The sequence below is a fragment of the Cyanistes caeruleus genome, unplaced genomic scaffold, assembly GCF_971803275.1.
Source record: "Cyanistes caeruleus unplaced genomic scaffold, bCyaCae1.hap1.1 HAP1_SCAFFOLD_65, whole genome shotgun sequence".
Taxonomy (NCBI): domain Eukaryota; kingdom Metazoa; phylum Chordata; class Aves; order Passeriformes; family Paridae; genus Cyanistes; species Cyanistes caeruleus.
Window position 1 is genome coordinate 781,021 of NW_028255884.1, and position 23,257 is coordinate 804,277.

Sequence of the window (23,257 nt, forward strand, 5' to 3'; positions counted from 1 at the left end):
TTGTTACGTGGGCTTAGTGTAGGTAGCAGCTGGCCTGATAAGTTCCCAGGCAAAAACATCTTGAGAATGGAAAGTTTGTTAACATAACAAACTATTCTTGGGGAGAAAAACAAGTGCACCTGTAGTAACAAGGGATCTGTCCCATGGGAATCAGTAGAAGAAGTATGAAAACATTGTTAGAGAGAAAAGTTTGGACTGATGTGTACACTCACCATTACCAACCAGTGAACTGAGTTCCCAACCAACTGGAATTAAGCACGGAGCCTTCTGATAACCATGTAAATATAAGCTGTGTGCAATAAAGCTTTGGCTGTGATGGAAGAAGAAACAGGTGTCATTGTCCATCTCTACTGCGACACACCCAAGCAGGACATCGGGTCCTGCCGAAGCAGTGGAAAGAAGCAGCTCTGGTGGCCAAGTGGCACGGCCCATTCCAAGTGTCCCTGAGCACAGAAACAGCCCCAGCACAGCTGAACACGGGGGGACCCCTCAGCCTCGGCTCAAGGGCTCTGCAGCCCCGCAGATTTGGATTTCCCGGCTGCAGCAGGAGGATGGGAGCCGCCCCTGAGCCTGCACTGAAGGCAAGGCAGCAGCAGCCAGGGCTCCCCAGCGGGGGAAGCCCCTGGGGCTGCCCACAGATCCTCTGCTGAAATCCTCGGCCTGGGCACCCTCCTTTGGCATCTCCAGCCCCTGCGGGACAATCCTGGCTGGCACTGCTGGAGCTTCAGGGCTTTCTGTGCCTGCCCTCGCCACAGCTGCTGGGGAAGGCACCGGGAGAATTCCACTCTGGCTCTCAATTACACTCACACTCTGGGCTGGCTGGGATTAGAGTATTGGAAAATATACCAAGTGTAAAATTATTTTTTATTTGATTTCTCCAGTCAGGCTTGGTTTGCATTTGCCTTGGGGAAAGGAATTTTCAAGGATTTTTTAAAGGGATGTTCCACCACTCAGCAGAGATGAGCTTAACATCTCAACAGACTGGGAAGAGCCCAAAAGATTCCCACAAAGACAACGACCATCAACAAAACATCAAGGCCCCACAGCAAACATCAACCAACATCTACCCCAGACACTGCCCTGGCACAGCTGGAGACACCTGGTCTGGAAAAGGCTGAGCAGGAAATCCAGGAGTGCAGACCTAATTCACATCAGAGGCACAGAAATCCGGGTGCAACAGGAAACCAAACACTAAGGGCTCCACAACTTGGAAACAATGAACACTAAACCAATGGATTTCTATGGGTTCAGACTGTATAAAGTTTAGGAAATATCTAGTAAAACTCCCATGTCATGGAATGATTTTCTCTGCACATGCAGTCTATGTGTGGTTGAAATGATTCTCTTCAGAATCAAGTAATGCCTTATTTTTCTAAAGACATTGCTGGAGAGTTTTTGCTTTTCACAGTTTCAGTGAAAGGATTACACCATTAGAAGAATTTTTTGCAATAATTCTACTTTTATATTGTCAGTTCTGTTTGGGCCAGGGGTGTGAGAATCAGTTTTTAGTCAGAGGAGAAGAAAAAAAAAACTATTGCTTTCTAATTTTTGTTTTTATGTTTGTGCGTGGCTCTTAGTGATGACAAAACTATGGTATGGGTTTTTCCACGTTCACCTTTAAGCTGCATTTTGAAAACCAGAAGACCTTGAAATGTGGCCCTTTAAAATGGAAACAGTTAATAGAAAATTGTCTTAAAAAAGAAAAAAAAGTAAATTGGGGGGTTGGGGGGTGGGGTTGGGGCTCCATGTGAGTCACCCCATGGCTGCCCTGGAAGAGAAGCTTCATTCCAGGCAGCCAGCAGAGGAGCTTTAGAAATGCAAATTAACACCTCTGGGGCAAAGCCTGGACAATGTACCAGGGTGTTCCTGCCTGGGGGAGGAATTGGCCTGAATTCCTCTGCCCCTCACCCCAAGCTCTGCCTGGGGGCACAGATGGAATTTGCACAGCTGAAGGCAGAGCCCATAGTGAGGATATCTGATGCTGCAGCAGAAATTGGTTAAGCTGAAAAGGAAAACTGCAAATGGACAATGTTGTGAAAATTTCACTATAAAAAATGGGGGAGAATCATCCCACTCCCCACCTCAACTTGTGCTCTCACTTTCTATGTTATATAAGGTGAATTAGAGCACTGGGGGTTTTTTTGCTCCAAGTTAAGGGAAATCAGTTGGGAATCCAAGTATGTGCTGATTTAATTAGAGAAAAGCCAAAAATCGATGCAGACCTGGCTGGAGGGAGCACCCAAAAATGGGGAAAAGATGAACGGCCACCAGAACAAATCCTGCAACACCATGGACCAGGCCCTGGGAACCCTAACAAATTCATATCAGGAGCCAGAGAACTAATTTATCATTTCCATGGTATAATTAGATTACAGGATGTCCTCAAAATAATCCCCAACCAGACAGCTCCAGTTCCTGACTTCCCAACCAATCCACCCAGATGAGGAACACAGCATTTCACCATGGGATGGAGTTACATTATCTTTTAGCAGGAAAAGGAGGCAGAGTTTGTGGAAAATTAAATTACTCAAACTGCTGTTGGCAAATAGATCACAGAGGAAAAGTGGAGAAACAGATAACAAAGGATATAAGAAAAGAGCTCATGTACTGGTCCAAACATGGAAAGGATGGGCATGGGCAACATTTCTGTGGTTCCCTGGCAGACCATGGGTTAAACAAATGCAGTTTCTCCTCTCATGTGCTACAGCAACTCTCATCTTTTCACCATGCACACACCTTGCTGAGTTCAGCTCATTCAGCAGCTGAGCAAGGGGATGCAGGGGGCAGCCAGGCCTCCTGAGCCACAAACGGCTACAAAAGGACAGAGAATGAGGGCACTGAGAGCAATCCCAAAATCAAAGAACATCCAGGAAGAAAAAACAGAGCCAATGAGTGAATCTGCTTGCAGATAGGGCCAGGGACTTGCACATAAGGAAGCAACGGGAGAAAGCATCAGTTTCAGAAAATGTTACTAATTGGCAAGGACCGCTGCTCTGACAAAGTCCCGCTAAATTCCTGAACTTCCAGAAGAACAAAGACTTAACAGAGCCATCAATATCGGATGTTATACAAAAGTGGTGGGTACATATTAACCGGGACATGCAGGAGGCAGATGGGGAAGTCTGAACCTTCCCAGCACCTCCGCCAGTGGGGAAAGGGACAGGGACACGCGGCCGGGAAAATCAGGACAAAAACGAGGCCGCGTCCTCCAGCAGCTGGAGAGAGCGCACGGCAAATGCCCCACGGCCTCTCCCTTTGGGCAGCAATAAAGTCACTCTCACACCGCTCCTCGGGCTCCTTTGGCCACACAAACCTCTGGCGCCGGGAATTTTCCCGCCCAGCCCCGGGCACAGCGCAGCCACCTCCGGGCTACCGACACGAACCGGGACGAGCCAGCGCTGCTCCGGCACCGGCTCCTGCCGAGGCCCCAGCGGGAAGGAGACCGCGGGCAGCCGCTCCCGCAGCGCCCTCACGCCAGGGCCAACACGGGCCGGCCACGGCACAAGTCACCCGCCACAGCCCCCCGCCGCCCCCTCCCGGGCCCGCAGCGAGCCCCGAGCCCCCGCAGAACCGAGCGCGGCTCCCACCTGCGATGGCTGGGGCCGCCTCCGAGCTCCGCCGCCGCCTCACCGGGCTCCGGCCGCTGCCGCCGCTGCCGGGCCCGCACAGACGCTCCAGCAATGGCGGCTCTCCTGCCCCACGGCCGCCCTGGGGGCGCCAGCGGGGTCGGGCTTGTCCCCGCTCTGCCCAATCAGCGCGCGCCAGTACCACGAGTGACGGCAGCAGCAGCCAATGGCAGCCAGCGGCGGGCTCTGCACACGGCACAGCCCCGCCCCACGCTCTCAGGGCCCGCCCCGGGCTGTGTGAGGGGAAGGGCGGAGATGAGGAACAGGCCTGGAACGGGCCCGGCCCCAGCCGCCATTGAGCTCCCAACACAAACAAAGTTCTCCGCAGCTCCCGGCCCGCTTTTCCCTGCCCTGGGTGTTCGGTGGCTCCGGCTCAGCGGGAAGCCCTGGAGCCTCACTTCTCCCACCTCTAATTAGGTGCCTCAGTGCATCGCTCGGATTTCTCCCAAAAAGGAGAAAACTGCCCCAAATACCTGTGGATGAGTGGGGGAGGAGAGAGATTTCTGGCAGAAAATTCCAAAAACTAGAGAAGGATTGTGAGAAGTAAATTAATACCCCTAAAACCAGCTTCCCCCCACCCCTTCCTCCTCTCAGCTGTGCCTCCTACCCCGGCAGTGCAGGTGCGGTGAATTAAAGGGCCAGGAGACCTTCTGCTCCCATTAACAAGCCTTTATTAGAGAGAACTGGGCCAAGAGGTGGGGGCTCGGGCTGCACGCCGCCGCTGCTCCCTGTGGTCGATGTCGAGGATCACACAGGCCTGTCATCATCCACTGTCAGCAGGACCAGAGCCTCTATCCTCACCAGGATCACCCAGAGACTCTGTCTTAGGCTCGAAGGTCTAGGGGTGTCTTCCCTCTCAAGTCCTGCCCAGGTCATGGCAACCAGCTTGCTGGACTGGGATTGGCGCACCCAGTCTCCCCAGGTCCCCGCTGCCTCCACAGTGGGGTCCTCCAGATGTTCCCTGAGCGTGGCTCGTTGTCCAGGGCTGTCTTTGCTCCCAGGTGGTAATATGATTTTAATATGCACCCATGTGCAAGTCTTTATGGGAAATGGGGAAGTTCATCCTGGGCAGCAGCGGCTAAATTGCCTGACGGGTTGGAAGAGAATAAGGGATGGGGATACAAATGCAAGGATAAAACAAGTACGAACTTGTTAACAGTGAACCCTTTTGGGACTTACAACACCAAAACCCCTTATCCAGGGACCTAAACTGGGATTGAAACAGGAACATATAATTTGAACATTGGGATTTTTATTTATAGCAATATCCCCCCTCTTTTAATTTGACCAGGCATCAGCCTGCGTCAACTTGTTGTTTCAGGCTCCTGGTAGTGAAACTTCTTTAGTCTTTGGTATTGGTCATATACCCTTTTTGCTTCTTTCAGCTCTGAACTTTCTAACATTAGGATCTTAGTTTTTCCCTTCTCTTGGGTTATTTCTAATGAGTTGTAGATCGTGCTGCTAGACTGTATTACTGAGGTAATCATTCTGATCATAGATGGGATGACGCAGGGAAGAAACAACAGTCCTGCTAGTCCCGCTATACCAATGAATGCCACCTTTTTCCACCAGCCCTTAAAGGACCAGAAACTATCCCACCAATCAGTATTCAGGATTGGCATCCATTCTTGGTTCCCTACGTAGGAGATTTTTCTGATCTCTTTAGAAATGTTCCAGATTATTTCACTTTTATCATCTATTTCTAGGCAGCATTCAGAGGTGTTGAACTTCCCACAGATTCCCCCCTCATCAGCGAGAAGGTAATCTACTGCCAGTCGGAGTTGGTACACCAGGTACATCAGGTCTGGGAGAGGTGGTCACTTATATGATCAAGAGCCAGGGCTGTTTTGTTCCATGTTATTTCAATTACAGCTTGGAGCCTGATTATTCTGTTTAACATGTATATTGGGGTCCTATATCCCCAGGACCCATCCTGGGCCCAGGTCACTGGCCCATAAGTTCTTATTATTTCCTCCAGGGTCCAGACTGTTCCTTTCCAATTCTGGGTCCCTCCTGTGCTTATTACACTCCTCTTCTTCCTTTTTAGGGGCCTCTTTAGGTTGTCATATGCTGGTACTCCAAGCTCTGAGCCAGTCTCTTTTGGGAGCAGGAAGAAAGCTGGCTTTATCACTCCAATCGTGCAGCTACCTGACCAGTCTCCTGGTAGATGTGTATAAGCTGCATCCCTGCAGATCCAAAAAAAATCATCTGGGGCTTCCCAAAAACCCTCCCTGTCTTCATAGGGGTGCTCCCAATGCTTTGATAGGCTTCTAATTCCCCAGAAGGGATTGATCCCTTTTTCTGCACATTCATAAAGGTTATATCCTTTGTGATGAATGCACCCTTTTTCCCTCTTCTCTAAGGATCAATATCTTAGGTTGGGCTCCTGGGGGAACCCATTTAGTTCCTAGATTCTTCGTTATATCTTTTGCATGCCATCCGCCCCACCAGGGTTCTATATCTTTTTCCAGTTTGTAGAATGCAGTCTTCCCCAATTACCTTAGCCTTTAACTCCCATTTTTCCCTTCTCCTATACCCTGGTGTGCTTTGGCCTTCCCCAGTTCATTTTATGCTTAGAATTTCTCAAGGTTTCAAGCTAATTCCCTCCCAGGGCCAAATATCAGACATTTTAGTACTCCCACATACCCAACAATCAGTTATATTTAATTCCTTGCTGATGTTTTCAACTAAATCAATGAACAAGTTCTTCCCACTCAAATTTTCCTATTCTTCATTTCCCACGCTCATGTCCACTCTTTTCTCCTTTACTACATCAGGTTCACCTTTTACTGGTTCGTTCTTTTCAAAGCACAGCCAAGTATCCCTCATGGGACAGTCTCCCAGAAGACGTTCTCTAAAAGTGGCCGTATTTCTGGTAATCCAATATGTTTTTCCGTTTTCTTGGCATTCTTCTAATTGTGATTTGTTGTAGCAAGAAGGACTCAAGTTTGTGTGGACCCTTACCAGGGACCCTAGATTTTCCCCATCATACAAGGGATAATAACATTTCATGCAAGAGTCTGTCCCCATGGCATTGGTGAGGTGCATTGCTGTCACCAGACCTACCATGAGCCTTGTGATGATCCTTTTAGGCTCCCTGCAGTCCGTGACTCCCAAGAGTCCAGCAGGAACCATGTTTGATCTCCCCTGGTCTTGCCTCTTGGGGTTTTCCTCACACTCTTTTGGGGGTCTGAGTCCAAGGCTTACAGCTTTATTATTTTTTTGTCCTTCTCCTTTTTACTGTTGTCGGTTTTGGTCTTGGGAAAAGCTGCCCAGAGAGGAATATAGTCTTGGCTGGGAAATTGGAGCCTTATTCGGGGGGGGAGGGGTTCTTTTACTTTTTCTAATAATAATAATAATAATAATAATAATAATAATAATAATAATATAGTTACAAGTTAAGCACAACTGGAAAACACTTTAACATTAGTTCACAAACTTTAAAGAAACACTTAACCACAAATGTTGCAGCCAAGAGAACACTTAACAACAACTGTTGTAATTCCAGTTCCTGGTTGGGGACTTTAGTCTCTGGGTTTCCTTCTTTAGGTTATTTTCAAGTCCTTGGTGTTGGGGACAACAGTCCAGTTAGAGGGATCTTTTTCGGAGTTGACTTCCCCATCTGGTGGTGCCACTGGTCCTTTAACTCGAGTCACGTGTGTCCACCCTTTTTCCCGGGTTCTCACAGCCGTATGTGTGGTGAGTTGAACTTAGTAGGATCCTTCAAACTTTGGAGTGAGAGGAGAGTTAGCCCAAGATTTTACCAATACCCAATCCCCGGGGTTGATATGGTGTGTGTCTACCTCAAAGGGAGGAGTTTGAGGGAGATACCCTTTTTTCCTGAGGTTTTCTAAAGTTTTAACAGCAGTTTCCAAATACCTCCTTGAGGTTTCTTCCCCTTCAGTATACTGGGCAGTGCTGTAAGGAGTAATTAGGAAGGGGAGTCCAAATAACATTTCATAGGGGGATACCCCTAAATCTGCTCGAGGTTGGGTTCTTATCTGTAATAAAGCCAAAGGGAGACATTTTATCCAATCTAATTTAGTCTCCAGAGTCAGCTTGGTTAAGGTCGTTTTTATGGTCTTATTCATGCATTCTACCCGACCGGAGCTCTGGGGATGCCATGGGGTGTGTAACCTCCACTTTATCCCCAGGGCTTCAGTGGTTTCCTGGAGGACACGGGCAGTGAAATGGGGGCCTTGGTCCGAGTCTATGTTATTGATTAACCCATACCTGGGGACAATATGTTCCAAAAGTATTTTGACTACTACTCTCGCTCTTTCATTCCAAGTGGGAAAAGCCTCTGGCCAATGGGTCAGGTGATCTACGATCACTAGCAGGTGTTTGTATCCCTGTCCTAGAGGCATTTCTGTGAAATCAATTTGCACATTTTGGAAGGGTCTCTCCGCTAGTTCCCTCCCCCCGGTACGGGTTTCGTCATCACTCGTTGGTTTACCCTTTGACACGTTACACAGCCCTGAGTGATGGCCTTTGCTATATCATAAACCCCTATGCAGATGTTCTCCCTCAAGAAATGGTCACATAGACCCTGCGTCCCCAATGTGTCAATTTGTGTATTTCATCCAATACCCTGCTGTTGCAGTCCGCAACTCCAGGATCTCGTCCAGAGAAGCAGCAGGATTCTGGGAACCAGCATCAAACACCAACCGAGACGGGCTCCCGTTCATGAAACCATTTATTCAGCATGGGAACAAAGTCAGGTCCAGAACAGAGAGCCCCGAACAGAGGCACAGCAGGGGTTTTTGAGGGACAGAACCCCCGAGGGTCCCCACCTTTGAGGGTGGAGTTCAGGGTCAGGGACCAGTAGAAGCACAGCAAGGGAGAGCCCCTCAGGGACTCAAACCCAATCAGAACACCTGGGCTGCCCTTCACAAGGGGTTTGGGGTGGGACAATGTAACTCTTTGTCTCCCCTGAGGCCGCTGCCACATCTGCTCCTTTTTTATTTTTTTTTAATTTTTTTTTTTTTATTTTAATTAGGAGCTTAAAATGTTTCCAAACATATACCTTAAAATCTCACCTCCTCCACAGAGCACCCGCTTTGCTTTGTGGGACAACAAAAGCTCAATAACAAAACACATTAAGCAAACAGAAAAAACAATATTGAAAACAAACATTTAAATCTCGGACCACGCCGGGCAAATTAAATGGTGATGGTACTTAATGCAAACATAATGGTTTTTTAGTTCAGTCTCTTGCAGTTTAGGATTCTCTTTGAGGAAGGGTGCAGCTCTTAGATCTCCTCTCACGAGGGGCAGAGTTCTTCCATCTCCAGTTTCGGCTCTGGTTCCCATGTGGGCATCGCTGCTTTAGATGATCTCGGTGAAACACTGGCTCTGGGAGCTCAGTTCCAGTTTCGATCTCCCCGGAGGAGGTGTTGCCCAGGATGGAAAAGGCAGAGCCCCCAGGGGTGGAGCACCGAACAAAGGGGTGGGAGCGAAGCAGGAGTTACTGGGGGAAGGGAAGGTTCGGGGCTGGAAAAGAAGGAGCAAGGCGGGAAACAAGGGATCCCAGACCGCATGGCCAGAGCCATCTTGAGATGGGGGGGAGGCCGGGATGGACTTTCCCGGCCAGGGAACGGGGAATATGGAAAGACAGGGGGTGAAGAAGGACACGGAACAGGGGGCAGACGGCAGCAGACGCGCATCACTCTGGATGTTCTCCGTCCCTTGCCTGCCTTCAGGAAAACAGGGGATGGGATGGCAGAAAGACACCGGGGTGATGGGGAGTTGGCAGCAGCCCCAAGCCATCTTGGCTTTTTTCACCCTTTGTCCTGCCCTTAGGAACAGGGGAAAGGGGAAGGTACAGGGAGGTATACACCAAAAAAAAAAGGAACTTCACAGAAGACAAAAACAGTCCACCAGAAGAGCCATACCATCCAAAATCATCCATAATATTAATATAATCGTCCATAATACGTCTTGTTGGATGATGTAAGGTTTTTGTCCCAGTGTCTGGTCTCGGCTCCCACACCTCCGTAAGCCCTTTTCGTCCCCATGCCCGAGGCACTCCCAACCCAGCCTTCCTGCCAGGTACTCTCGAGTCCTCATTTCTTAGGCGGGGTCTCGCCGGCTCTCAAGCCATCAGCCGGTGACTTACGAGGTGTCCATGGAGCCAGGTCCTGCTGTTCTCATGCTTCGCTGGATGCCACGCAATCTCTCACCATATGTTGCAGTCAGCAACCTCAGGATCTCGTCCAGGGAAGCAGCAGGATTCTGGGGACCAGCATCAAACACCAACCGAGACGGGCTCCCAGTTCACGAAACCATTTATTCAGCATGGGAACAAACCCAGGTCCAGAACAGAGAGCCCCGAACAGAGGCACGGCAGGGGTTTTTGAGGGACAGAACTCTCAAGGGTCCCCACCTTTGAGGGTGGAGTTCAGGGTCAGGGACCAGTAGAAGCACAGCAAGGGAGAGCCCCTCAGGGACTCAAACCCAATCAGAACACCTGGGCCGCCCTTCTCAAGGGGTTTGGGGTGGGACAATGTAACTCTTTGTCTCCCTGAGGCTGCTACCACACCACAATAATATTTTTTCCCCTGATCTATCATGCTGAGCACCATGCAAGGCTGTAGAGAGGTCAAGATTCTTAATATTCTTAATTTTCCATGTTTTAAGTACTAATACGTCTTCATCTACTTCAGCTTCTACCTCTTCTTCCTAATATTCCTATTCTTATTCTTTATGATTTTTTGGTTTCTGGAGGGTGTTATGTTTGGGGTGGGGGGGTTGGGGTTTTTTTCTTTCCTATTACTACTTCCTAAACACAACTTTCTTTTCTTTTGTTAGAACTGTGTGTGTTGCAGTCCAGCAGGCCGCCGTCGTGTCCTGGGAGCAACACCTCCTGTCTGTGTCCATTCCTCATGGCCAAAGTGCCCCAGGATCAGCATGGAGACCTTTCCTGAGGAGAGGAAATGGCCTTGGAGTCCAGCAGGGAGGAGCTGGAGCCAGTGTCCCTGCAAAGGGCCAAGAGCCGTGTGGCTGTGGCCCTCGGGGACCCGGTGCAGGGGTGCCGCTGGCGGTGCCAGGCTGCCGCTGGGAGCCGATGACTTTCCAGGTGCCTTCCCGGCCGGACGATGGGCCGGGATGCGGCGCTGAGCCCCGGCAGCGAGGGTCCCCCTTCGGGTGCCGCTTTGGGCTGCCGTGTGCCCTCGGGGAGCCGCCCCGGGGGTGCCGCAGAGCGGCCAGGGCCGACTCGGCCGGCAGGGCCAGCGCAGGCCGGGGCAGCCCGTGCGGCTCCCTCGGGGCGCCGGGCAGGCCGCGGGGCAGCCGCCATCTGCAGCCCGGCGCTGCTGGCAGCGGGCACTGATCCTGTGGCTGTGCCGCCAGGCAGGGGCAATGGAACAGCCCCTGCAGCCCCCGCAGCCCCCGCAGCCCCCACAGCGCCCGCCTCAAGAGCGAGCGGCCTTTCCTGTGGGGAAGCGGCTGCCCAGGAGAAGAGACATCTTCCACCATGGCTTGGGCTGCCAGAGGGCCAGGCCCGGCACAGAGTTGCTCTTGCGGGCACAGCTCGGGCTCCTGGCACTCCACCCAAGCTTCTCGAGGGACAGGCAGCAGGATTCCCTCTCGGGCTAAATCTGCCAGTCTCTGCTGCCTGGCCTCTTCTCCTTCCTCGTGCAGCTCCAGGACGCTCACCTCATCCCAGTCATCGTCCTCCCGCTGCCAGGCCTTGAGCTGGCTGCACAGGATGTCGCAGTATTCCCTGCTGTCCTGAGCCAGCTCTCCATCACTGTCATCATCCCAGCTGGACCTGAAGGATTTTCTCTTTGCTTTGCCTCCAGTCACCTCCTGGCCATCCTGGCACAGCTCTTGCTTGCGGCAAGCTTCCCAGTCCAAGAGTGCCCGGCGGCTCGTGCCTTCTCCTGGGGACAGCCGCTGCTCAGGAGATTCTTCCCAATCTGGGAATTCCTGACAGTGATCGCTGTCCGCCTGACACGGCTCCTGCTCCCTGCACTCGCCCCACTCGGAGACAGCTGGGGAGGGCTCTTGCTCCCTGCCCTCATCCCAGTCCCGGAAATTCCAGTAGCTCCCCCATACTTGGACCAGCTCTTGCTCTAGGCCTTCATCCCACTCAGAGAGCTCCTGGCAGCTCTGGGCTTCTCCTGGGGACAGCTGTGGCTCAGTGCAGGCTTCCCCTGGAGTCCCTTGCTGGAACTTGTTCATTTCTCCTCGGCAGAGCTCTGGCTCTTCCTCAGCACAGGACTCCACGGCTCCTCTCCTCCCTCTGCTTGCCCTCTCAGCCTCCTCCTGCTGCTCCCTCAAGGCCTGGGCTCTCTGTGAGCCAGGCCAGGGCCTGTGGGGCTGGGACTTGGGCTTCGCCTTCTCCTCCTCCGTGCCTGCAGTCCTCTGGTGCACACAGGTACCTGGACACAGCCACTGTCCTGGGACTGACCCAGGCCCCACAAGCCCTTTATATACCCCCCAGTTGGGGCGGGGCTCTGCCATGTCACAATGGACTTTGGGCACCGCAAGGTCCCGTGTCACCACGGGCCCTGACACACCGTGCCTGTGTCACAAAGGCCACCCCGGCACCCCGTGCCTGTGTCACAAAGGCCACCCCAGCACCCCGTGCCTGTGTCACAAAGGCCACCCCAGCACCCCGTGCCTGTGTCACAAAGGCCACCCCGGCACCCCGTGCCTGTGTCACAAAGGCCACCCCGGCACCCTGTGCCTGTGTCACAAAGGCCACCCTGGCACCCTGTGCCTCTGTCACAAAGGCCACTCCACACCTCTTCAACAGCCCAAGGCACCAGGAGCGACCTGGAGCAGCCCAGGCCTTGGGGGATTGCAGCCCCTTCTTCTGAGCCGCTCCTTCAAATGATCAGGAGTGGCTGGGGCCAAGTGAAGGTGCAAAAGGAGACCGTGTGTGTCTTCCTTTGAAAGACAGGGGCCTGCTAAGGGAGGCAGGAGGCTCCTTTGCAATGGAAAATGTGAATCCCCTCACTCCCAATTATTATCCCTTTGAAAGGCGCTCTCTGGCAAAGATAGGAGGACAGGAAGAACAGTTTGTGCTGCTTTTGCATGAATTGCTATTTGGTGAGCAGGGAAGAAGCCCCCCATGGAAATGATTTTCCTGAGAGGAGCTGCTAAGCGAGAGCTGCCCCTGTGCCAAGCAAAATCCAAGAGCTGGCTAGCTGTGGGAACTGACTACCTATTAAAGCATTTAAAAAGCTGGATCCACCTCGGTGAGATTGACATTTTGCAGACAGGCAAGCGCGGGAAATCTCTCTCTTGCTTCCACCTTTGAGGAGGTACCCAGCTGCCGGTCGGGCCGGGCCCCGCTGCACTGCGGCCCTTGCAGTCGTGCTGACAGTGGCCACAACAATCCTTAAAGCTTCAGGGTCCCCTGACACCCGGGCAACCGAGGAGGAAATTAAAGGAGCGGGTTCGCTGGAGTCCCCAGAACCAACTGGAATAGGAAAATCAAGTAGGGATGAGGCCCATAAAGCCTGCGCAGCACAGGAGCAAAGTGCAAAGACCAGGCCTAGGGGCAGACACCACAATATCTAGGGGAGGTGTGAGGGCGCAGTCTGAGGGCATGGGTCCAGACACAGACTGGGGTTAGAAAGATGCAAAATACTGCGACAAATTGCAAACAATCGGGGGAGAGATACAGGAAGATTCTAGAAACATAACTTTCAGTGGGGTGACTTGATGAACGTATGAATTGCCATCAAGCCTTTGGCAAGTGCTTCCCAAGGCTTGAACTCAAAGCCTGCTGCTTCAGGGCTGAAGTCTTTCTGGCCCTGTGTCCCAGAAGGGCTGAATCGCACAGGCTCGGCCTGGCGGGGCCGGGCCGGCCCCAGCAGTGACCGGGTGGGGACGGGAGGCTGCGGGACCCCGGTTGAGGCTGGGCCGGACCACGGCTGCTCACACCTTGCTGAGCCTAAGCCGTGCCCCGCTGCCGGCCCCCGCTGAGCTGGAGTCCGCTGGGCTCCGGGAGGAGCTCCGGGTGGGTCCAGGCCAATAGGGGTAACATTTGGGAGGGGCGGCAGTCACAAAGCCAATGGGGCTTCGAGTAGGGGATGAAAGGCAGGGAACCTGCTGGAACAAAGGGTTGGGTTTACATTGTATGACAGGGACCAGGGGCAGGCTAAAGGTGATACACAAGGAAGGTTCAGGAAAAAGGGGAGGGGTTTACAAAAACTGACAGGAGGGCAAAACCATTACAGAATCATAGGGGCATAACAACAGGAGCAAACCATTCATTTAATAATCAGAACAAAATAAACAGACTGCAACAATGGTCCGTGCGGCACACGGTAATTGAAAGAAATTGACCAGGAGACAAGACTCCCGTTTGATGCCTTTATTAAGATTCATCTCTTGGGGTGTGGGGGGCCCAAGGGATTGCTTCCATCACAGCCATTCCCACACTGTCAGCTCCAAGGAGGAGACACAATTCAGCTTTGCAGCACACACTGCAGAGCTGAGGCTTCCATCCTCTTGAGAGTAGCCAGGGACCTGTCGTCCTGGTTTGCTGTCCAGGGCTGTCAGTCCTTTCCAGTCCTCTTTAGGTCATGGTGATGCAGGAAGATGGTTTCTAAGCAGGTTTAGGTGATGCAGGAAGATGATCTTGCATCATAGCTTGCTCGAATACGTTTCCTTGTCCTTTTATTCCTCTGTTAGCTCATTGTTTTGGTGTCCTGCATGCCTTAGTTTGCATATTACTCGGTTACACAGCTTCCTGGGAGTTTCTTTGTTCTAGTGTGGCACAGCGACCATGGGAATTGCCTCGTTCTGTGGCATACCTTTCTAATGGGTTGCTTTTGTTAGTTGGATTTAGCCCCCATGGGAGCAGCTCTGTTACAAGGTAGCAGGGAAGTAAGGGGAAAGGGTACAGGAATGTCTCATAAGAACCTTTAAAACACTTCAGAAACTGCTAAGTAATTAACATTACTAATAACCATCGGAGTAAACAAGGGGTACAAGGTTTACAAATGGGGTAAGAACATTAACTGTACATAACTAAACACAGTATTTTATCCGGGGTGGATTTCTTGAGAGATTTTATTCATGACACCTCTCTTCCCCTATGCCCTGTACACCATGGGTAGCAAAAAAAAAGGTCATGTGAGACTGCCTATTATAACTATATGCCTATATAATATGCTATATTTATATACATAAGGAAAAAAAAATAAAGGAACAATGCTAGAGAAAAGGAAAATCGCTGCTCTCTCAGGTGGTGCCCAGCAGACAGAGCCTGCCAGATCAGCTCTCTGCAGAGCTCCAGCAGCACAGCCAGCCTAGGCCCGACAGACGAGGCTTTGTCCTCCATGCCCTGCGGAGCTGATCTTGCAGGTTATCAAAGACGGAATATCGAGCCCTCTCTATTGCCTGTAAGATGTACAGTGTTTGAATTGCCAGGTTTACAATGGCAGGGCTGCTGCCATCCACCATGTTCACAAGGGCTGGAAGAGAGACGAACAGAGCCACGGTCAGATCCCAGACCTGTGAGGACCCACGGATAGCCCCCTGCCAGGGCCATCCCAGTCGGCTCTTGCCATGGCCAGCAGGGAGCAGAACCAAGGGGATCAGCCTGAAGCTGCTGGCCACGAATGCCCCATGTGCCCCTGAAATCTCGGTGTGCTCTTCTCACGCCGCCCGTCATCCACACGGGGAGCAGAGCCCTCCGCAGCCAGGCCAGGACCTGCAGCTCCACCCGCCAGCCCCACTGACAGCCCGCTGCCCTCACTCACATTTGTAAATGAGCTGCAGCTCTTCCTTCTGCCCCCTCAGGAGCCGCCCGGCTATCCCTGGGAACACAGAGCCTGTCAGGGCCCCAGCGGCACAGCTCCCTGCCAGCGGCGCTGCCAGCCCTGTGGCCACACGGCCTCCCGCCCCGGCAGGGCTCAGCCCGGGCCCTTGCCGCATCCTGACTCAGCCCAAGGGCACGGCTGCCAGAGGCCGGCAGCAGCAGCCCCGAGGGCAGCCGGGGCTCCAGGGCGCCGGGCCCGGGTGCCGCTGCCGGGGCAGCAGCCGGGGCTGGGGCCGAGCTGCGGCGGGGCGGGGAGGGAGCCCGGGCTCGTGGCTCACCCATGAACCTGATGGCCGCCTCTTGCAAGGGCTCCTGTGGGCAGTCCAGGTACGGCAGGGCCCGGCGCAGCTGCTCGGCCGCTCGCCTCTCATCCTGTCCCAGCTGGAGAGAGAGGCAGGAGGGAAGGGTTGGTGCGGGCTCTGCCTCTGCGGCCAGCCCCGGCCTCCCGTGCCCGCCCAGCCCTGAGGCCCGGCCAGCAGCCGCTGGCGCCGGGCTCTGGAGGGGGCAGAGGGCCGGCTGCTGCCCGGGGAGCCGCGGTGCCGCCCCTGCCCGCAGCCCCAGTGTGGGGCTCCATTGGCACCCGGCTCGGGGCCACAGGAGCCTGGAGAAGAAGCCGTGTGGCCGGCTGCGGCACTGGGCAGGGGCACAGCTGCCAGCCCCACACACCGAGCGCCGGAGACAGGGGGCTTCTCCAGGCTGAGGCTGGGCCTTCCAAGCCGTCCTTACCAGGCACTCGGTGATCATCCACAGCTTCTTCTTCTTCACTGGTCTTTCCAGATCTCTCCTCTTCAGGAACTCAGCCGCACAAAGCAGCGTTGCCCAAGAAGCCTGGAGAGCAGCAGAGACCCGCAGATGGCCCCACAAGCCAGGACACAGGACCCGCATTTGTGTGCCAAGGCCTGGAGGAGGCTGCAGCCGGCAAGGTGCCAGGGCAGGAGGCGGCCGAGCCCCGTGCCCGGGTGACAGCAGCAGCCCGGGAGTCCTCACCTCCGCCACCTGCTGGTTCTCGTCATGGCAGTGGAAGAAGAGAGGCAGCAGGCTCTGGTGCACGTGTGACTTCAGGGCCTTTTTTTCCTTTTCCGTTAGAACAGTCATCAGCGATCGGAAGAATAATATGGACACCAGCTGCACCTGGCTATTATCCTATATGAAAGGAAGGAAAAAACACCTCAGCCCTGTCTGCATGGGGCTCAGCAGGGCGCAGGTGGGCAAATCCCCAGGGCACCAAGTGTCTGGGCAGCACCCAGTGGCCTCGGCTGGGGGCACAGAGCCTTACATGGTCAAAGAGTGGCAGGAGTGCCTCAGCCAGCTGCAGAGCCATGTAGCTGGGTATCAGCATGTCCTTGTCCAAAACTATAAAGCTGAGCACCATGATTACCTTCCTAACTATCTCTCCATCTGCATCCCACAGGAGCTCCACAAGACTTTCAGTCAGGCTCTGCATTTTTTCAGCCTGTGTGGAAGACAAGTCTGTGAAACCCCACCCTGCTGCCACAGGGCCAAGAGGCCAAAGGCCTGTCCCAAAGCACTCAGGAAGCTGAAGCAGGAGGCAGGAGAGCTGGGAGCAGCTGCCTCGGTGCCCGAAGCCCAGCCGAGCCCAAGTGACTGCGTTCCCCAGCACTGCTTCAGCCACTGCCCACTTCTCACCATCGAGGGATCATCAATCAACTTGAAAAGGGCCCTGAGTGCCAGGTGACGCTTGTCCCTGCTCTCGCTACTCAGGTGCCTTGAGAAGATTTCCAGGACTCTGTTAGCACTGCGTTCGCTCAAGTCCAGGTAGTCCAGGATCTGAAAGGCACAGGGCAGTGACAGGGGAGCCAGCTGGCAGGAGCCCAGAACCAACACAGGGCATGGGCACCATCCCAGGCAGCTGCAGCTGTGAGGGGGCAGAGAGGTGGCAGGCAGCTCTGCAGGGAGGCAGTTCTGGCCATGGGGCTCACCTCCACAAGGAATGCCAGGGCAGGCAGATCCCAGCGTGCCTCCTGTGTGCTGAGCAGCTGGAGCAGGTAGGGAACAATGCGGGAACACAAGGGGATAGAGGCAGACAACATCTCCCTGCCAGGGTGAAAAAGTAGCCAAGACCGTGAGCCAGGGGGACAAACATCTCCCAGGACTGATTCACAGAGCTCTGATCTTTGACCACTATCCTGCAAGGGGACCTGGGCCCTTGGGGAGGTGACTCCTTGTGGGCACCCGCCTCTCCCAGCCTTTTCCAGTCTCCTTAGCTGTCCCTTGGTGACGAGGCCCTCTGGCCCACAACAGTGGGGACTGTGTTGGGCAACCTCAGCACGGGGCACAAATGCCAGAGGCAGTGGGAAGAAGGGGGTCTCACCTGGCCAGCAGACCCACGGCATAGTGGTGGGTGTCAGCACTGAGCAGCTTGTCCCAGCCACGCTTGTGTTCCATTTCCACCACCACTTCCTCACGATGCATTTGGCAGAGCAGGGACTTCAGGGCCTGCACTGCAAAGCTGTGTGCACAGCAAAGCCCAGGTCACGCTGGGAGCACTGGCTCCTGCCGTGGAGACATGGCAGGGACAGGAGGAGTGGGATAGAGCACCTGTTGGGGCTGATGGCAAGGCCGTGTTGCTCCTGGCATCCCTTCCAGAAGGCATTGAGATCCTCTGGCATCTCCAAAGTGCTGAAGAACACTTGGAAGAGCAGATGCACAAAGAGGCGGGGGAAATGCACTGTCACTACATGTGGGACGCAGGGCATCTGAAGGATCTTCCACATCAGCACAGTTGCCTGCAGAGGACAGAGAACCCAGAGACAGCGCTCAGTGCCGAGGTGTCCGGGTGTCAGGGCCTGAGTGTGGCAGGGAGAGGTCAGGGGAAACCCTTGGGGAGCATCAGGCCTGGTGCCCCTGAAGCTGCCCCTAGGCCAGGTTTCAGCCTGGTGCCTGAGGCAGGGAGATGCAGTGGGGGAAGGAGGAAACAGAGCTGCTGAAGACACGGCTGGCCATGGGCTGAGCAAAGGCCAGTTGCAGAAACTCACAGCCAGGGCAAAGACACCCGTGTTGTCCCCATCAGAGGTGCACGTGCTGTGCTCTGGCCAGTTCCCCAGCACATCGAGGACTATCAGGTATGCCCGCTCCGCTGTCCTGGGCGAGCACAAGATCGTCTTCCACATGGTCATAGCAGCTCTGCGGGGCGACAGCTCTGTCTCACGGGGGTCTCAGACACATCCCCGTGGCCTGGGCAGCAATGGGGAGCTGAGCTGGCTGCCAGCTCTGCCTCTGCCTGCTGCCCCTCGCCAGCAGCAGCACCCAGGCAGCCCAGCCCTGCGGGGACAGGGCCCAGAGGGGCCATGGCATGGCAGCAGGCTCGGGGGCCGATGGAGCAGGGCTGGGAAGGGGAGCAGCCAGAGGGCCCTGGAAGTCTCTGTTGGTCAGACACCTGGGCCAGGCTGTGCAGGCTGATGGGCTGAGGAGCCCTGAGCCCTCTGGGCACGTGGGCCCCGTACCTGTCACACGTTGGGGCCACACGCAGGAGAGCAATGACCACGTCAGCGGGCTGTGCCTCGCTCAGATCCAGCAGGGTCCTGTTCAGCCTGTGCTCAGAGAACTGATTGGCCATGAGCCACTGGTGGATGTACCTCACCATGGCAGGCACCTGGAGAAGGCACAAGGGGAGACTTTGAAAGCTGCCACAGGGAGTCAGGAATGTCCCCAGCTTCCCCAGAGGAGTGCTTCCCTTCTCACCACGCTGCAATGGCCTCAAAGGCTTAGAGTGATCAGCAGGTGTGGCTTGGGAGGCCAAGTGATCCCTGGAGGATCAAACCCTGGCCACAGGCTGCTTACTTGCTTTTGACTGTAAAAACCCTCCTCTACAAGCATATCCAGCAGGGCAGCAGAGGCCTTGGTGTTGAAGATGTACGAATATGGTCTGACCCCAGTGGCCATGGCGCTGGTCCCTTCCTCCCGAATTCTCTTGATGAAGTTGCAAACCAGCTGTAGGAGAAGGGCAGGAGATGGAAACATCAGGGATGTTCCATGGAGTGCTCCAAGCTCCACTGCTGGGCTGAGCAGTGCCAGCAGGCCCAGCCCAGGTGGGGATGGCTGCAGGTACCTGCGCTGCTCTGTGGAAGCGGCCACGGGCAGGCTCCTGCTCTTGTGCCTGGTCCATGGCTGCATCTGGCAAAGAGCAGCCAGAGCTGAGGGGCTGCGGGAGAGGCCGGAGAACACAGCCCAGCCCTGCACTCCCCAGGCAGGGACAGCCCTGGGATGCCCCAGGGGATGGAGCACGGCCACTGCTGGGGGGGCAGCCCCTGCCCCTCTTTTATCCTGTCCATGGGTGTGTCTCCACAGGACAGGGTGGGATGGGATGAGATGGGATGCAATGGGATGGGATGGGGCCAAGATGGCCGCAGGCACCAGCCCTGTGGCCCAGCTCTGCCACTCACCCTCCTCCAGTGGCCGGAACTGCTGCACCTCTTCAGTCGCTGGTCCTGGGGCAGCTCCAGGGCCTTCTTCCTCTTCCTCCTCCTCCTCCTCCACCCAGGCCAGCTTGGGCACTCTTGGGGGTCGCTGCTCCAGGTCTTCTTCAAGACTCTCCCATCCTTTCCATAGGAACAGCACCAGGGGATGGCATGGCATGTAATGGGATGGGGCCAAGCTGGACACAGGCACTAGCCCTAAGGCCGAGCTCTGCAACTCACCCTCCTGTGGTGCCTGGAACTCCTGCACCTCTTCAATCTCCTGTGCTGGGGCAGCTCCAGGGCCTTCTTCTTCCTCCTCCTCCTCCACCCAGGCCAGCTTGGGCACTCTTGGGGGTCGCTGCTCCATGGCAGGGACTGGATTTATGGTACTTGCAGGAGAGATGGCTTGGAAAAGCTCAAGTCAGCAAGTCCTGCAGTCGTGCCTGGAAGGCACCTGCAAGACTGAAGTCCTGGCAAGACTGCAGGACAACAAGTCCTGCACTTGGGTCTTGAGGGCTCCTGCCACAAGAACAGGAGGCTCCTTGACAGGGATTGTGGTCTGGTTTCAAGGGCAGTGACTGCAGGGATGGGCGACACCTTGGAAAAGCTCCGGGTCACCAAGTCCCGCAATCTGCCCTCAAGAGAACCTTAAGAAAAGAAGCCTCGGCAAGGCCACAGGTCAGCAAGTCCTGTGGTCTGGCCTCGAGGTCACCTGTAGGAATGACGGCTCAGAAAAGCTCCGGGTCCGACACAAACGAGTGCGCTGTGCGGGGGCTCCTCACAGCACCGCTCTGCCGCGTCCTGTCCCGTCGCGTGCACCGAGCACTGTGGTGTGACCCTGTCACCGCCAGCTCCTATGTCACCACATGTCACAAAGGGCTCTCTGACACCCTGTCCATTTCCATCCCATGGTGACCATGTGTCACAAAGGGCCCTTGCACACACTGCCACCTGCCCTTGGGCTGCCCCCATCCCCCCCAAAGTGGCCCAGCTTGGAAGGAATCCCTTGCCCAAAGTGTCTTAGACAGCCCAACAGGATCTTTAGGAATGCCTCAAACCCTCAGCAAACACTGCCCTGCTCTGCAGGCTCAGGGCAGCAGAAGGAGCCCCCAGGGCTGCCGACGCAGCCACAGCAGGAAGGGCACGGGGCCTTGCACAGAATCTGGAATGGCCTCCTTGGGACATGTCCCGGCTGGTGGCCATTCTAAATTCACAGGTGTGACACAGACAAGGAACATCTGGGCCAAGGCACGAAGTGTCCACTAGAATGTATTTTAGCACATTAGAAAGACTTGGGAGGAATCCCAGAGGGTCATTTTTCGAAGCAAAGTGATCTGATTAAATACTGTAACCAACGGTAGGCTTGGTAAAAATTAGAAAGTGGTGAAAATGGACTGCCTAATGGAACTTTAAATGATCATCCACTGTTACAGTTGATGTTATTTTTAAGAAAAGAAGACAAATGAGACCAAGTGATATGTGCAGACACATTTTTTTACCCTGAAGAATAAACCTGAGTGGCACAAAGAATATGGCTTTGATTTAGACCCCCAGGAGACTTTGGTCCTTCCTTTGGAAAGAGATAACAGGTGGAAAATAAAGAGATGTTGTTCAGCATGTAGTTTAGGGCAAAGATGTTTGAAACTGGCAAAAAAGCACGAGGAAGACACTGTTATAGATGTCCAAGACTCACAGCCGAGTTATTCCAGGCCAGCTCTACCTTCCCCCTCAAGCAACCAGTCCTCTCCCTCAATTAAATGAAAGTGAGAATGAGATGAATAATCCTGGAGAGGGGACAAGTGTGGGGATGCCAGTGACAACATGTACAAGGAATAAAACCAAGAAAGCTTTGCCTTTAGTCACCCCCTTAAGGCAAATAGTGGGTCCCACAGGAGAAGCTGTGTGGGTGAAGATCCCCTTTTCTACTGGTGACCTGAATAACTGGCAGGAAGAAGTTCATAATTATAGAGAAAACCCTAGCAAAGTGGCAAAAAGATTGGAGTTAATAGTCAAGAACCGAGACCCAGACTGAGGTGATTTCATGATGACAGCGCTAAGGAAAACAGATAAGGAGTTGGTGATGAAGATGGTCAGAGCACATGTGCAGGGAGAAATTGCTAGTGGAGCCTTACAGGGTACAGTGGACCAGTTGTTTCCTATTGTAAACCCTTTGTTGGGCCCGAATGATGCCAAGAACTGTGAGATGTTAACTGGATACTGGGAACTGTGGGGGCCGAGGAAGCAGCCAATGCTGTAGCCACTCTCCCCTGGAGGAAAAGCCCATAGGAGGCTTTCACTGACCGCTCTCCCCCAGAGGCTACAGGCCTCGATGGGGAGCTGTCATTTTTACAGCCACACGTTAAGTGGTTCCCAACATGTCTTTCCCCCTGTATGCATATTATTTTTACCCTGTTGGCCCTTCCCCCTTGTTCCACCCCTGACTCCTCAGACCATTGTCCCTGCTGCTCCACCCCACCCCCTGCTTTTCCCATATAATCCCTGCTCTCACTGAGCCTGGGCCAGTTGTTGTCTCTGGGACCCTTCAGGAGAGAAGAATAAAGACCTCCTTGGAACCCCACACGGTGCCTCCCGTCTCTTTTCTTCGGCAGCACCCGAGGAACAGTGGCCATTCCAAAAGCCCTTTGAAGGGCTCGCAGCTGAATCACGGGGGCAAGGCAAGCGTGCCTGTGCGCCCAGGGGAAGTGCCACAGGAGACGCTTCCCTGGGAAGGTCGCGGCACCCTGACCACCTCCGCTCGCCGCGACAGGTGGGGCCCAACAGGGAGCTCTGCCAGCGGTTCCCTGGTTCCCTGGTTCCCTGGAGAAGCGTCTCCTGCAGCACCAGCTGCAGAAAGCAAGTCGCTCTCGGGTCTGTCACTTCCCTGAGGAAACCCCATCGCGTTTTAGCAAGAGCTATCCAAGGGGACACCGGGACCCTCCTAGGACCATCCGGGGAGTGAGGAGAAGATTTCCCCAAGGACCAGCCAGTGGGTGACACCACACCCAGCAGTTTTGGTTCACCCAGTGGAGGTGGAAAAAGATGCTAAAATCAGGATTTGGCCTTTCTGGGAGGGTTTTGGAGACAGTTTTATACCCACGGGGAACAAAATCCTTCCTGGTTTTAACAAATCCTTTTGGAATGCTGCACATGACTCACCTGGGCTGGGAGAAAATGGGAAAACATCTGGGAAAATCATAGATTTCCCACTTAACAGCTCCATCCCTTTGGAATGCTGCACATGACTCACCTGAGCTGGGAAAACCTGGGAAAATCCTGGAACACACACCTGAGGGAGAGGTTTGTTAATCCTGGCTCATCCCAGGAACTTCCATTCCTCAATCCAGAAAGGATGGGTTAGGGAGACCCCCAGTCTGGGAGTGCCTATGACACCTCCTAAAAAAACGTTTCCTTGCTTTTCCAATTCCAGAAAG

At 54.2% G+C, this 23,257-nt stretch overlaps 2 long non-coding RNA genes across 2 annotated transcripts in view; one reads left to right on the forward strand and one right to left on the reverse strand.

Annotated features, from left to right (window-relative positions):
• Window positions 1-23,257, reverse strand: part of LOC147647078 (uncharacterized) — an 813,449-nt gene that overhangs the window by 738,629 nt on the left and 51,563 nt on the right. The gene's annotated exons all lie outside the window — the stretch shown is intronic.
• Window positions 4,321-6,866, forward strand: LOC147647107 (uncharacterized). Its single transcript, XR_015281641.1, has 3 exons — window positions 4,321-4,627; window positions 5,333-5,386; window positions 5,674-6,866. It is a non-coding gene; the product is annotated as an uncharacterized LOC147647107 (long non-coding RNA).